A 12103-nucleotide genomic window follows, 5' to 3' on the forward strand; every position below is an offset into this window, starting at 1 on the left:
GTTTGTGACATGATACGCGCAGACGTTTCCCTCATCGCGGGTGCATGGTGATTCAGCACGTGCAAAAAAATCACATCCGTGTGTGGATGCGTGTAATTCGAGGAAAGGGCCTTAGTGCGTAAGTGACATTACGCACGTGGGTGTTGCTTTCTGCACGGGTTAAAGGTGACCACGGGCCAGCAAAACACTGCACGTGCTGTTCATGGAGACCGACGCGTGTGTTTATTCTCCTGGAATCACACGCGATTACTTCACAGCGTCTGAAGTCCGTACCTCTTCTTTTGGTGGGGTGTTGCCTACGCGCAGAAACACGTGTGTTTTTTTTTTTTTCCACGCAAAGCAGACGGTGAGTCGCGTGTGCTTTTTTCCCACTGTGGTTCCCCCTGTGCATGCTTATCATTTAGAGGGCATACTAACCCGCGTGTTCCACATGTATGTGTTTTTTGTGTTCCTGGGTGCCACACCGTACTGCTGGTAGTAATATTCACACACGTGGGCTACCGGGGTGGCGTGCACAGTTTTCTTTTTATTTCAATTTCCTGGGCTTACATTTTTTTGTTCTTTTTTCTTTTTTTTTTTCTTTTCTTTTTGGGGGTGCCCGAGCGTTGCATGACCCGTCATTTCTCCCCAGGGGTCACAGACAGTATTGCAGGGGCACTGGGGTACCTATTCCATCAAGTACCCTGCCCCCTTCTAGCCAATTGCCCAGGACAATTGTTGAGTGAACCTCCCATAGCCCATTTTCAATCGGTGCCATGGTTGGGAGGCCACCAAAGGCTAAGGGTGGCAAACCTGGGCGTCCACCCAGGGCTGGACGTGGTCGGGCACGTGGGCGCAGAGACCAGGGACGACAGGGAATCCAGGGTGTCCAGGGTGGCTACAGGGGTGGAAGAGGCAGGGGTGCCCCTTCGGGACAGGATGCCCAGCCACGTGCAGACATGCCACCATCCCCTGTGGATCTTGGTGATGCAGCTGTTGCATCACAACCTGGTAGCTGCAGGCTACCCCGGCAGTGACTCAGACCCAAGCCAGACCTTCTGTCCTCATACCAACACCCACTGCCTTTGTCCAGTCCACCAGCGCCACTGCCCCCACTGATCAGGGCCACATTGCCCCCTCAGGGTCAGTGCCACTGTCCAAAAGGAGGAAGCCTGCTCCTGCACAAGAGGCTGGGACCCCAAACACGGCTCCGGCCTCCGGCACATCAAGGAAGAAGCCTTTCTGCAATCAGGAACTGGACTTCTTTGTGGACTACGTGTTGGAACACCAACACGATATGCTTGTGGGCCCACAGTGCCACACAACGCATCACCAGCGTTGGGTCCACTGGAAGCATGTTGCGGATGGTGTGACATCCATGGGATTCCAGGTGCGCACAGCTCAGGACTCCTACCAGTGCTGGAATGACCTCAGACGCAGTGTTAAGCAAAAGCGCACCTCCAATTGCACCATGGACCTCATTACATGATTGGCAGTAAGGGATTACCGGTACCGGTAAGGGTACCGGTACTGGTAATCCCTTACTGCCATACTACGAGGTCCCTTCGCGGGTCCCTACCTTAACGGCTGGTTTTACCAGCCGTTAAGGACGGGACCCGCAAAGGGACCTTTGAGGCAATCACGGTACCGAAATTTGCAGTACCATAATTACTGCCTTCCCCATTCCCATTGAGCCCTATGGGGGCAAAAATGGGAATGGGGAAGTGCCATGGTGAATTACTGCCCCCGCACACCTTGGAATGGGGTGGTAATTCCGCCATTCACCATGGCGGACTCAGTAAAATACCGGCGGCAACCATGGCGCTAATAGCACCATGGTTACCGCCTTCCGTGTAATGAGGCCCCATGTCTCTGGTGACTGGTGATGGGCCACCACCAGAGGAGGATGAACTCACTCAGCATGAGGAGATTGTTTCAGATTTCATCCCGGAAGAACAAATCCGTGGAGTGGGAGAGAGGATGGATTATGATGCATCATCTGGTGAGTATTGATGCGTGTAATTCAATGACATGTGTGTTTGGCATGTGTGACCCGCCCAGCTACAAGTAGGCTCTTTCCTATCTTCAATCTCCCTCACCACCTGTGTTGTTCACCAGGGGTCTGACCTCTCAGCCTCAATTCATGGAGAGCAAGTGGCAACTCTTGACTACTGCATTATAATTTCTTTGTACAAGTTCCGGTGCTATGCTGATGACAACCAACTCATTTCCTGGCTGACTTTGGCCACCTCTTGTCCCTCCCTTATTTCTGATAGCCTCATTGCCATTTGCTTTTGGTGCACTACCAACGGTCTCTGTCTGAATGCCAGCAAGACTGGCATCCTCCTCATCGATGCCCCTTTGCCATCAATCTCTGGCCAGCCCCACTTGGCCCTCCTCCTGCCTCCACCTGCAAGGCCAAGAACCTCAGTGTCACCTTTGACTCAACACATCCCTTTTACACACACATTTGTGACGTATCCTGGAATGGATTAACTTCTTGCTCTGCCTCCTAAAGGTTACTGTGCCTTTCCTAACAATCTCCTACATGCTCACAGTCTGTCAAGCTCTGGTTTACTCAAGGTTGGGGTACTGTGACTGTCTCTTTCAATATCCGACCTGCCTCCACCCTCCACCACTAATCCAGTACAGGACTGCAAGACTTGTCCTTGGCCTCAAGCCCTGGGATCCTATCTTTCCAGCTCTGTGACCCCTTCATTGGCTACCAATGGATGCAAGGATGTTACTTCAGACCCTCTGTATTGTGCACAAGGTTTTTCTGGGACTGGGTAGAAAATACCTTCAACAATCTCTCTACCAATTCCTCTCCTCTTGAGTCCTTTGCTCCTCTACCCCACACTCCCTCAAGATCAGTCGTTAATTGAATAAATAAGGTAGGAGCAGATCTGTGTGTACAGCTGGGAGCTCACTTTTGAACAGCCAACTGGCCACGTTGATTCTGGAGGAGAGAAATACCTGCTTCTGGAAGCACCTCCACACCTTCCTAATGGCTCCTGCATTAGCCCCTCTTCTACCCAGCTGAACAGTTTCCTATGTTGGCACTGTGCCCCTGCACACACTCTGTCCATTGAATCGGGTACCTTCTCACCCTGCCTCCTTGCTGCACTGCCTACAGGCCTCCCACATCAATGGGTCCAGTGCGTGACCCCATACAGTCCAGCACTCTTTGTCTGCACTCATCCGATTTGCCCTGTCCAAAACATCTTGCACTTGCCACTTGCTGGATGCACATCCACTTTTTGAATGAACATTCTATCATTGGTCTCCTCTGATTGGCACGTTCCCCTTCTCCCCCTTCCTGGGTCTTCAACCCTTTATCCCTTCTCCATGCACTAGTATGTTCTGTATGTCACTGTGCCCAGTATAATAGTTGTTTTGAATTCCTTTTCTCCCTTGTTCCCCTCCCTTTGCTTTTTTGATCTCTGAGCCACTTGTGTACGAGTGCAATCATGATGAGATGTCACATCATGTCATATGCATCCTTTGTCCTTGGTGCAGTGTGGCTCACTCTGAGTGTGCTGATGGCAGTGGCTCCCCATGCACATATGTGCAGGATCATGTTACATGTGCTTTCCATGTATGCCCCTAGGTGTCCTTGACAACCTGCTCATTTTTGTATTTGTCCAGGATGATCTGAGTGTCATCTCATTTGGACAGCCATGTCATGCTCACTGTAGGTCTGTGTGTCATCACGCACGACTTTATGCTGTGCACATCTGTATCATGGCTATGGCTTCCCCAGTTACAGGCCCATGACCACTTTTCAACTGGTGTTGTCTTCTACATGCATGGATGTACTATGGATGGTTCCTCACCTCGCCTCCATAATGTCCACTTCTCATCGGCTGTAGTGGCATTTGACTGATGAAATGCAATAAACGCACACCTACACTGTCTGGCAATGCACAGTTCAGTGTGGAACATGTCATTGCCATACAGTGCCTCCCTGTTATTGGCCAGAGGGCAGGTGTTTCACGGAAACCATGCTACCTGGTGCATGCCATTTGCACATGATGGCTGCAATTGCCGTTACACTGTCATAATGTTTGAATATTGTCATCCCTACATACGTCTTGATGTTGTAAGTTGAGGGGCTACACATGCACTGCAACAAACACACCCACTCCTGTGCCAAGTTAAGCCCTTCAACGTGCAATCATGATGGTGTTCTGTGATGTTGACCTGACATGTATGTACCCATGTCCCTCCTCTCACAGTATGGAAATGCACTAGCATAGGTGCCGCCTATGACACGTGTACTGTGCATTGTTGATTGTAGTTGAGTGCTGCATATGAACATGCATGTTACATGTATCATGATATGTTCGGTTACATTTCTAGCTGTGTCTATTTGTGTGTTAACACATGCTGATGCTAGCTGCGGCCTATTTGTTACCATCTCTCATTTTGGCATTGGATGTATGCCTTCTAGAGGTTGTGTATGATGCAGGTGATGTGCAACATGCAATACATGTGTTGTATTCACATTTTGCACACATCCTTTACTGCTTTTGGGATGGCCCTGCATTGAAATGCCACTGGATGCATGTTGGGGTTTGAGTTGCCTGTGACATGGCTGTTTCATTATTTGGCTGTCAATGTTGTGAACTGTATGTGTGTGGTATGTGCTACTGACATGCTTGTTCTTCTTTCTTTTCTTTATGTTGCAGGCGATGACGCACTGGTGGCAGAGGATGAAGATGTCATCCCAGACACGGTGGTCAGTTCACATGACCAACCAGGCACCAGTGGTGGTCGTGGGGTGGCAGCCCACTTGAATCCACAGGTGCTCCAGGCCATCGTGTCCAGAGCTGACTCTGAGTCAGGCTCTGATATATCCTCTGACCATTATGTTGAGCCTGATCTGCATCATGACGTGTTTTCGCCGGTAGGTGATCCTGTGCCGGATGGTCTTCTGTCTGCAACACCTGCAGTAGGAGGCCAGGCAGGGTTGGAATGTCTGCGGGTGGTGGTTACGGGTGCACGGTCACACTCGACACCAGTTGGCCATGTTCCTGGGGCATCAGGTCGACGGAGGGATGCAGTCCTGCAGCCGCAAGTAGCACCAACCCAGCAAGGACCACGGCTCCTTGGGCCCAGCAGGTATGGTATCCGGCAAAGCGGTGGCCATGTGCCACTGGGGTCAACTGAGTGGTAGCAACAGGGGCGAGCAGTTGAGATGATTGCTCAATGTATGGAAAGTGTGGCCCATTCCATCCTCCCCGTTGTAAGGCAAATGGTGCTCCATCAGCGGGCTACGCAGTCCACATGCCGCTCACTCAGGCTGGGCATGTCAGTGTATGACAGGGCACGCCGGGCTGAAATGGTGGCTCTCTGTGAAACACTTACTGCTCAAGCAGAAGCACACCGTGAGGCCCTGAGGATGGAACAACAAGCCCTCGATCTACTCTAGCTGACCTCATGATGGATGAGAGTAGGCAGACAGAAGACAGGATGGTACAGCTTGAAAGAACCATCTCGGCTGAACTCCATGCAAGCCGGGAGTCACTCCGTTTGTCATGTGAGGCCATGCAAGCAGAACTCCGTCTCACACGCAGTCCCTGCAGGAGGAAACACGTGTGACACGTGAGGTAATGCATGCTGACCTCAGTCTCATTCCTGCCAGGACCTGGCTTACCAGACCCGCATACTTGCTGCCATTGAGGGGCAAGGCGCGGTTAGGTGTGGTGAGTCAACTGCACCACATCCACCTTCTAATTCAGATCTAGAGGGCGACAATGACAACCTATCTCCCACATAGGTCGCGCCGTGCAGGCGCTGAGCCTAGTGAGGGTTTTTTTTTTTACCTTGACATCTACACATGTGGGTGTTGAGGTGCACCCTGTACCTCCCCCCTCCTGGGTGCCTCCCCAGGTCATATATGGCCATTTTTGTTTTTTTGTTTTTCCTGCAATTATTTTTTTTCCAGCAGTTTTTTTTCTGAAAATATTTTTGATTTTTCATCCAAATTTTATGGTTTTGGTAAGTATGTTATCTTTTTATTTTCATTTTTCAATTTGTTTCCGTTATTTTGTTTTTCTTTTTCAATAATTTCACTTTACTTTTTATTTTTTATGTTTTTTATGGTTTTATTCAATTTGATTAATTTTGCTTTTCTTTCTTTCATAACTCTTTTCCTTTTTTTCATTTCAATTGATTATTTTATTTAGTTTGTATTTTCTTTAGAATTCATTTTTTTTCTATTTTATTTTGTCTATTGTGCATATATTTGACAGTGTGGTGCTTTGTGGCATCGGAAGGCATCCACTGTGTGTTCCTGCTGGGCCTATTCAGGCTTGTCTTGTGTATGTGTTTTGCTTGGGGTCCTGACACATATGCTACTCCTGCTTCCCTTTTCCATGGGCTCGCAAGGATGGCTCGGTGTGACAGCATATCACACATGGGCATTGGGCTTCCGTCATATCTGTGGCCAGCCTGCAGTTCTACTTGTGTGTACACCCCTAGTGGGTATTCCAGATGGGTTCTCCAATGCATGTCTGCACTTCACTTTGGTGAGTATTAAGCTGACTGTGCATTTCTTCATGTTGCTTGAGATGTTGGCACAAAGGATCCACCCGGCCATGTCCTCAAGACCAACCAGGACCCCCTACACCAACCTACTCACTGTGCCCAGGGTAAGAAAAGCAAGAGCAGGGGGTGCCAGCTTCCCCTACCTTGCGGCCCTACACTGGAATACCCTCCCCACTGCCCTGCGAGCTGAACCTTCTCTGACCACCTTCTGCAAAACCTTGAAAACCACCCTGTTTGCTTGATTCTCTACCGTCTCTCATGTACACCCGCCATATGTATACCTGACCTGTGTACGCCTCTATGCATATTATATGTTACGCCTATGTACCCAATCTGTAATTTATGCATAATGTAACTAAGTTGTCTGCAAGTAACAGCACCACAATGCCCTTGGGCTGCCTGCGCGCTACACAAATGTAATAAATAAATAAATAAATGTTTGTTATGTATTGACTGTCTATGTTGATGCACTTCTTGCTGTAGCTGGTACAATGCACCCTTTGGCTGCATAAAACACACTGATGATGGGAGGAGTCCATGTGCTGAGAATGTTGAATTGGGACAGTTTTCCCACAGTGATTTTAATATGCCACATGAAGGCTGCACGCTGAGTTACCCCTGTCACCACGCATTTCAACAACCACCCATTCCTTGCTAGCACCACTTTGGACATTTCTCAGCCCTGGCTGGTGTTTGGATGTGACATCTGAGTTATGACTACATTGTTTGTGATTTAAATTTCCTGTTTGTGTCCTGGACCTGCTCCCCCCTCCCACTGTTTGCACTTGGCCCTTGTGACAATCCAGACAACCAGGATGCTTGAGCCTGCCACCACTATCAAAAGCCCACAAAGGTGGCCCTGTGTAGACCTGTCCACATGCCTTCTCAGTCACTTGAATACCCGCCTATTGAATATCTCCCCTGCCCCTGTCAGTGTCCCTCTGTCTCCCCCCTTCATCATGACATCCCCTACTCTCCTGCACCGTCAGGTTTCCCTCTGCCCCCTGTGTGTGCTTTCTTTCACCATCTTCCCCATTAGTCATGTTGAGCTTGGCCCCATCCTCCCTTCTCTCCTCCCTCTCCCTCTCCACCACCCTTTGGCCTCCTCCTTGTACTCTGGCTGTCATTTTCAACCACTACCCCAATTGCCATTGGCCATGGTGATACGTAGGTGCTTGTTCTTTGCAGACATTTGCCCTTCTGCCTCTGTCCTTCCACACCCCACCTTTGTCATTTTAAGTATTATTTTGACAGTTAATTTGATCATTAGTCCCTCCACCACTGATTACAGGTCATCTCTTCCCCCTTTCTCTTCTGTCTTTCTTCTCCACCTCAGCAGCACTATGTTGATTCTTTGTAGACCTACCACAGTTTGTCACTAGTTTTTTTGCTCTCCTCACCTCTTCCCTTCTTTTCCATCACTCCCCTCCTTATGTGACTCCTGCACTGCGACTATTCCCGTCAGGCATAGGAATGTTGATGCTAGTTATGTCATCCAACATTCCCTCCCTAGACTCTCCCTTATTGGTCCAAGCAATTGTAATATGTACTTTGCTTTTCCAGTTCATTATCACACTGTGGACTGTTTGAAGGACATGTAGGAATGTACTGTTCTTCTCCCTTATTCACTCCCTCGTTGATGCGATTTGATGAAGTTTGTGTGTTGGTCATGTTATGGATTTCTATGAATCAGTAATGGGTCCCTGTCTGCCATTGCCGATGTGGTGTACTCTGTACATGATATGTTCTGCTGGTCAATGGCTGATGCAATGTAGTGATTTTTTTGCGGTGTCAAGGGATGGGTGTGGTTTGACACACAGGGGGGTCCTTGGTGCTATGTTCAATATGTGCTGTGTACGGGACACTGACATTCACTTAATTTCACATGCATGTATTCTAGGCATGTCCATATGGACAAATAAACTTAGGCAACACCCCCCCAACTACATTGACACCATGCAAACGCGTGCACCCAGATTGCCTTCTTATGCATACTGTGTCACGGCAATCCATGTTCACTTCCGAGTCATTGATCGTGTACATGCATGACAGGGTAATATTTGGTTGAATGCCATTTTTTGAAATGATGTATATATATATATGTATATATATACATATATATATATATATATATATATATATATATATATATATATATATATATATATATATATATATATACATATATATATATATATATATACACATATATATATATATACATATATATATATATATATATATATATATATATATATATATATATATATATATATATATATATATATATATATATATATATATATATATATGTATTACATAACATGGCCACGGTAGTGGCCATGTAGTTATGGTTAAGTTGGTGTTTCCATAGGAAGAGCACTTTTTGGGCGGCTTATAACTTCGCTCCCCCTGGACGAATCCACACCAAACTTTGCAAGAAAAGTATATGGCCCACTCTGAATTTTTTTGCAAAGTTTGGTGAGGATTCGTCCAGGGGGGAAAAGTTATAGGGGGGTCCCAACACTTTTTTTTCCCCATAGACTGAATGGTAAAAACTTTGCGCACGGCTACAGCCCGAACCGCTGGACGGATCTACACCAAATTTGCGGCAGTAGCGGCGGCCTGGTCCCGAAAGCGTGCTTTTGCAAATTTGGTGTAAATCCGTCCAGTAGTTTTAAAAAAAATGACCAAAATGTAAGGCAAAAAAATTAGTGATATCTGTGTTCGCTTCGCGGATGGACTTCCCTGTTCGTTCCGCGGACAGCACCCCGATTGGCCCATGGCCTTGCGTCATGTCCGCGGACATGTGACGTGTTCGCTGATTGGACGGCGAGGGGCGTGGAGCGTGTCAGATTTTCTGTGGCGCCCGCCATCTTGTATTCGCTGTTGACCGCGTACAGCGCGGTGAAACGTGGATAAAAAATTGTATTTAGTGCCCTGTGTTGGTGTGTAAGAGTGTTTGGGGAGGGTGGGGGAGTATGAGATATGTTCAATGTTTTGTTTTTTTATGTGCTAGATGTTTTTGTTGCGTTCTATTTGTCCGCGTAGAACACGGCTGTTCTGACATTTTGTAAATAAACTAAATGGTGGGGTGTTTGGAGGACAGAGCATGTGTCATTTTTGTTCGCAAGGAAGGTAAAAATGAGCTATGAACACCCGCGGTGTACTTAATTGTTTGTAAATACACAAACTAGGGGTATCCTCAGGACACTGTCCGTATTGTAATCTGTCTAGTTGAATGTGTTCTAAGAACACGAGCAGTGTCCCGAAATGGTTGCAATTACACAAAATGGGGGTGTTCTGAGAACGTTGTTTGTATTGTTCGTTGTCAGGGTGAAAGTGTTTTAATACCACTCCTTTTGTCCGCTAATAGTACAATTTCCTATGGGCGTCAACCGACTTTTTGTCCACTAAAGAAACGATAAATCCGGCTGGTGTGCACCGACATTATGTGATAATCCTATGACTGGCGCTATTGACCTGGCTGACTTGCTTTTGCGACACTAAATCATATCTCCTGCCCCTAAGCCTGATTTTATCAAAGCATTCATATTCCCGGCCTCTCTCCGTGACGTTACAGAGTGCGTCATCAAACGCGCCCAGTCCTCTCCAGTCCTAATTGACTTTACACAGAACCCGGAAGACAACACATATTATGTCACAACACAGCGCGCCACAATTCGGAATATGAAACAGTGATTTAAAAGCAAACAGCAAGATTGTAAATTTTGTAAAGTACATTTATTTGACATCAAATGTTTAGAGAATATTCAGCAATTTGCATTTGTCTCTGTTGTCGATCCGCAAAAGTTCATGTTGAGGCATGCAATGTTCCTTTGCGGTACAGAGGGTGTTAGATCAGCTTACAACTCAGTGCGCCACAATTCGGAATATGAAACTGTGGTTTAAAAGTAAACAGCAGGATTGTACATTTGGTAAAGTACATTTATTTCACATGAAATTGAAATTTAGTGAATATTCAGCGATTTGCTATTGTCTCTGCTGTCGATCAGTAAAAGTTTATTTGGAGCCACGCGTTGTTCCTTTGCGGTAGATAGGCTGTTGGTTTATGATAAAAGCAGTAAATGGTCGCTCTGATAATCGGAAGGTTGCTCCAACAACGAGCCATTAGACCACCCTATTAGTTGGTATGTTGTTTGTAGCCGCTAGTACTGCGTAAGGGCATATTGGTCCTTGGCGATTGTCCCATAAAATGATGAGGGTCATGAAGTTGCATATTTGGACCTGCACCTGGCAGTTGAAGACCCCATCCGCTGGAGTCTGTAAATCGTGACATAGGCAAAATGGGGCCACATACCTGTTTTAAAAAACATAAATTATTCTCACCAGCCGATCTTCATTAAAAATCATCATTTTATTTATTAGGGCGTGAAACTATTTGCTATTGAAGATAGTGCAACGGAGTATGCTAGCAATAAAATAATAATATTTTCCCATTCAAATAGCGCTAAGAACCGTGAGGTATCTAAGCGGTGCTTATTATTAACCACGGTGTGTGGTGCTCATTTATCGACCACGGAAGGATGAAAGGCTGAGTTTGGCCTTGCCGGGATTCGAACTTGCGTTAGCAAGCTGTGCACGGATGTCAAAGCGAGCGTTGTACTCGCTGTGCCACTTGACAGGCTACAGTGAAGTGGCACAGCGAGTAGAGCGCTTGACCGCCTATAGACCGGTTAAATTATTTATATTAACCCACCCTGTGTCGTCTGCCTTTTTCAGAGCCCTCTAAACAACAGGGGATCAATTTGGCAGTGATAGTGCGCGGTAGAAAACATTATGCCTTTTACAACGAACAAGCTCAACTTGAGAGGTCTTTAATGCTACGCTATTGTAATTATATTTGGTATAAAATAATCTAAAGGGTTACTTACAGTACAATTGCAATTTCCATTTTCTACGAGTGGTGCAGTCTCAAAGTACGACTCCGCGTGTGCCAACGATCTTTCGCATAGTGATATAATATATAAAAGTGGTTTCGTTTCAGAAATGTCATACTTATCTTCTCTTACGTTTTAGCAACACTACTCCAAGAGAAGTCTTTCATCACAATCTCTGTCTGTCAAGGTCAAAACACAATACAACCTTATAGTCTGCTTCGTGAGCCTCTGCGGGGCCCGAGAAAACAATGGAAGCAGCTGACCTTCACTGTGAACGAGCATAAATTCTTACTTTGCAACATTCTGTGTAAAGCCATCTGTAGAAGTTGGTTTTTGCACGCCATGTTTGTATATTGTTTGCGTGATATTAAAAAAAGTTTGTTTAAAGGACGTTATGGTTCTAAGTACAGCCGAAAGACCCCTGAAAATAGCAAGTTATGGTAAGCTATGAAAAATAACTTGCGCCACCACCGTGCACTGCTAAGACTAACACCCAGGACATCAAAGATGACATTGCAAATGTCATTGATGAAATCACTGATGACATCACATGTGTATATACTTTTCATGGAATTTGTGTACTAGGGATTTTTATTATAATGTTCCGAAAAAAGTGTCAAGGATATTGCAATAAATATCATACCGTTATTAGTGCTTTGAATGATGCATTG

At 46.3% G+C, this 12103-nt stretch overlaps 1 long non-coding RNA gene across 1 annotated transcript in view; it reads right to left on the reverse strand.

Annotated features, from left to right (window-relative positions):
* The window catches only part of LOC138514297 (uncharacterized), a 122758-nt gene that overhangs the window by 69532 nt on the left and 41123 nt on the right, over positions 1-12103 (reverse strand). The gene's annotated exons all lie outside the window — the stretch shown is intronic.

This window comes from Ambystoma mexicanum, chromosome 12, assembly GCF_040938575.1.
Source record: "Ambystoma mexicanum isolate Mex_15411 chromosome 12, UKY_AmexF1_1, whole genome shotgun sequence".
NCBI classification, from domain to species: Eukaryota; Metazoa; Chordata; class Amphibia; order Caudata; family Ambystomatidae; genus Ambystoma; species Ambystoma mexicanum.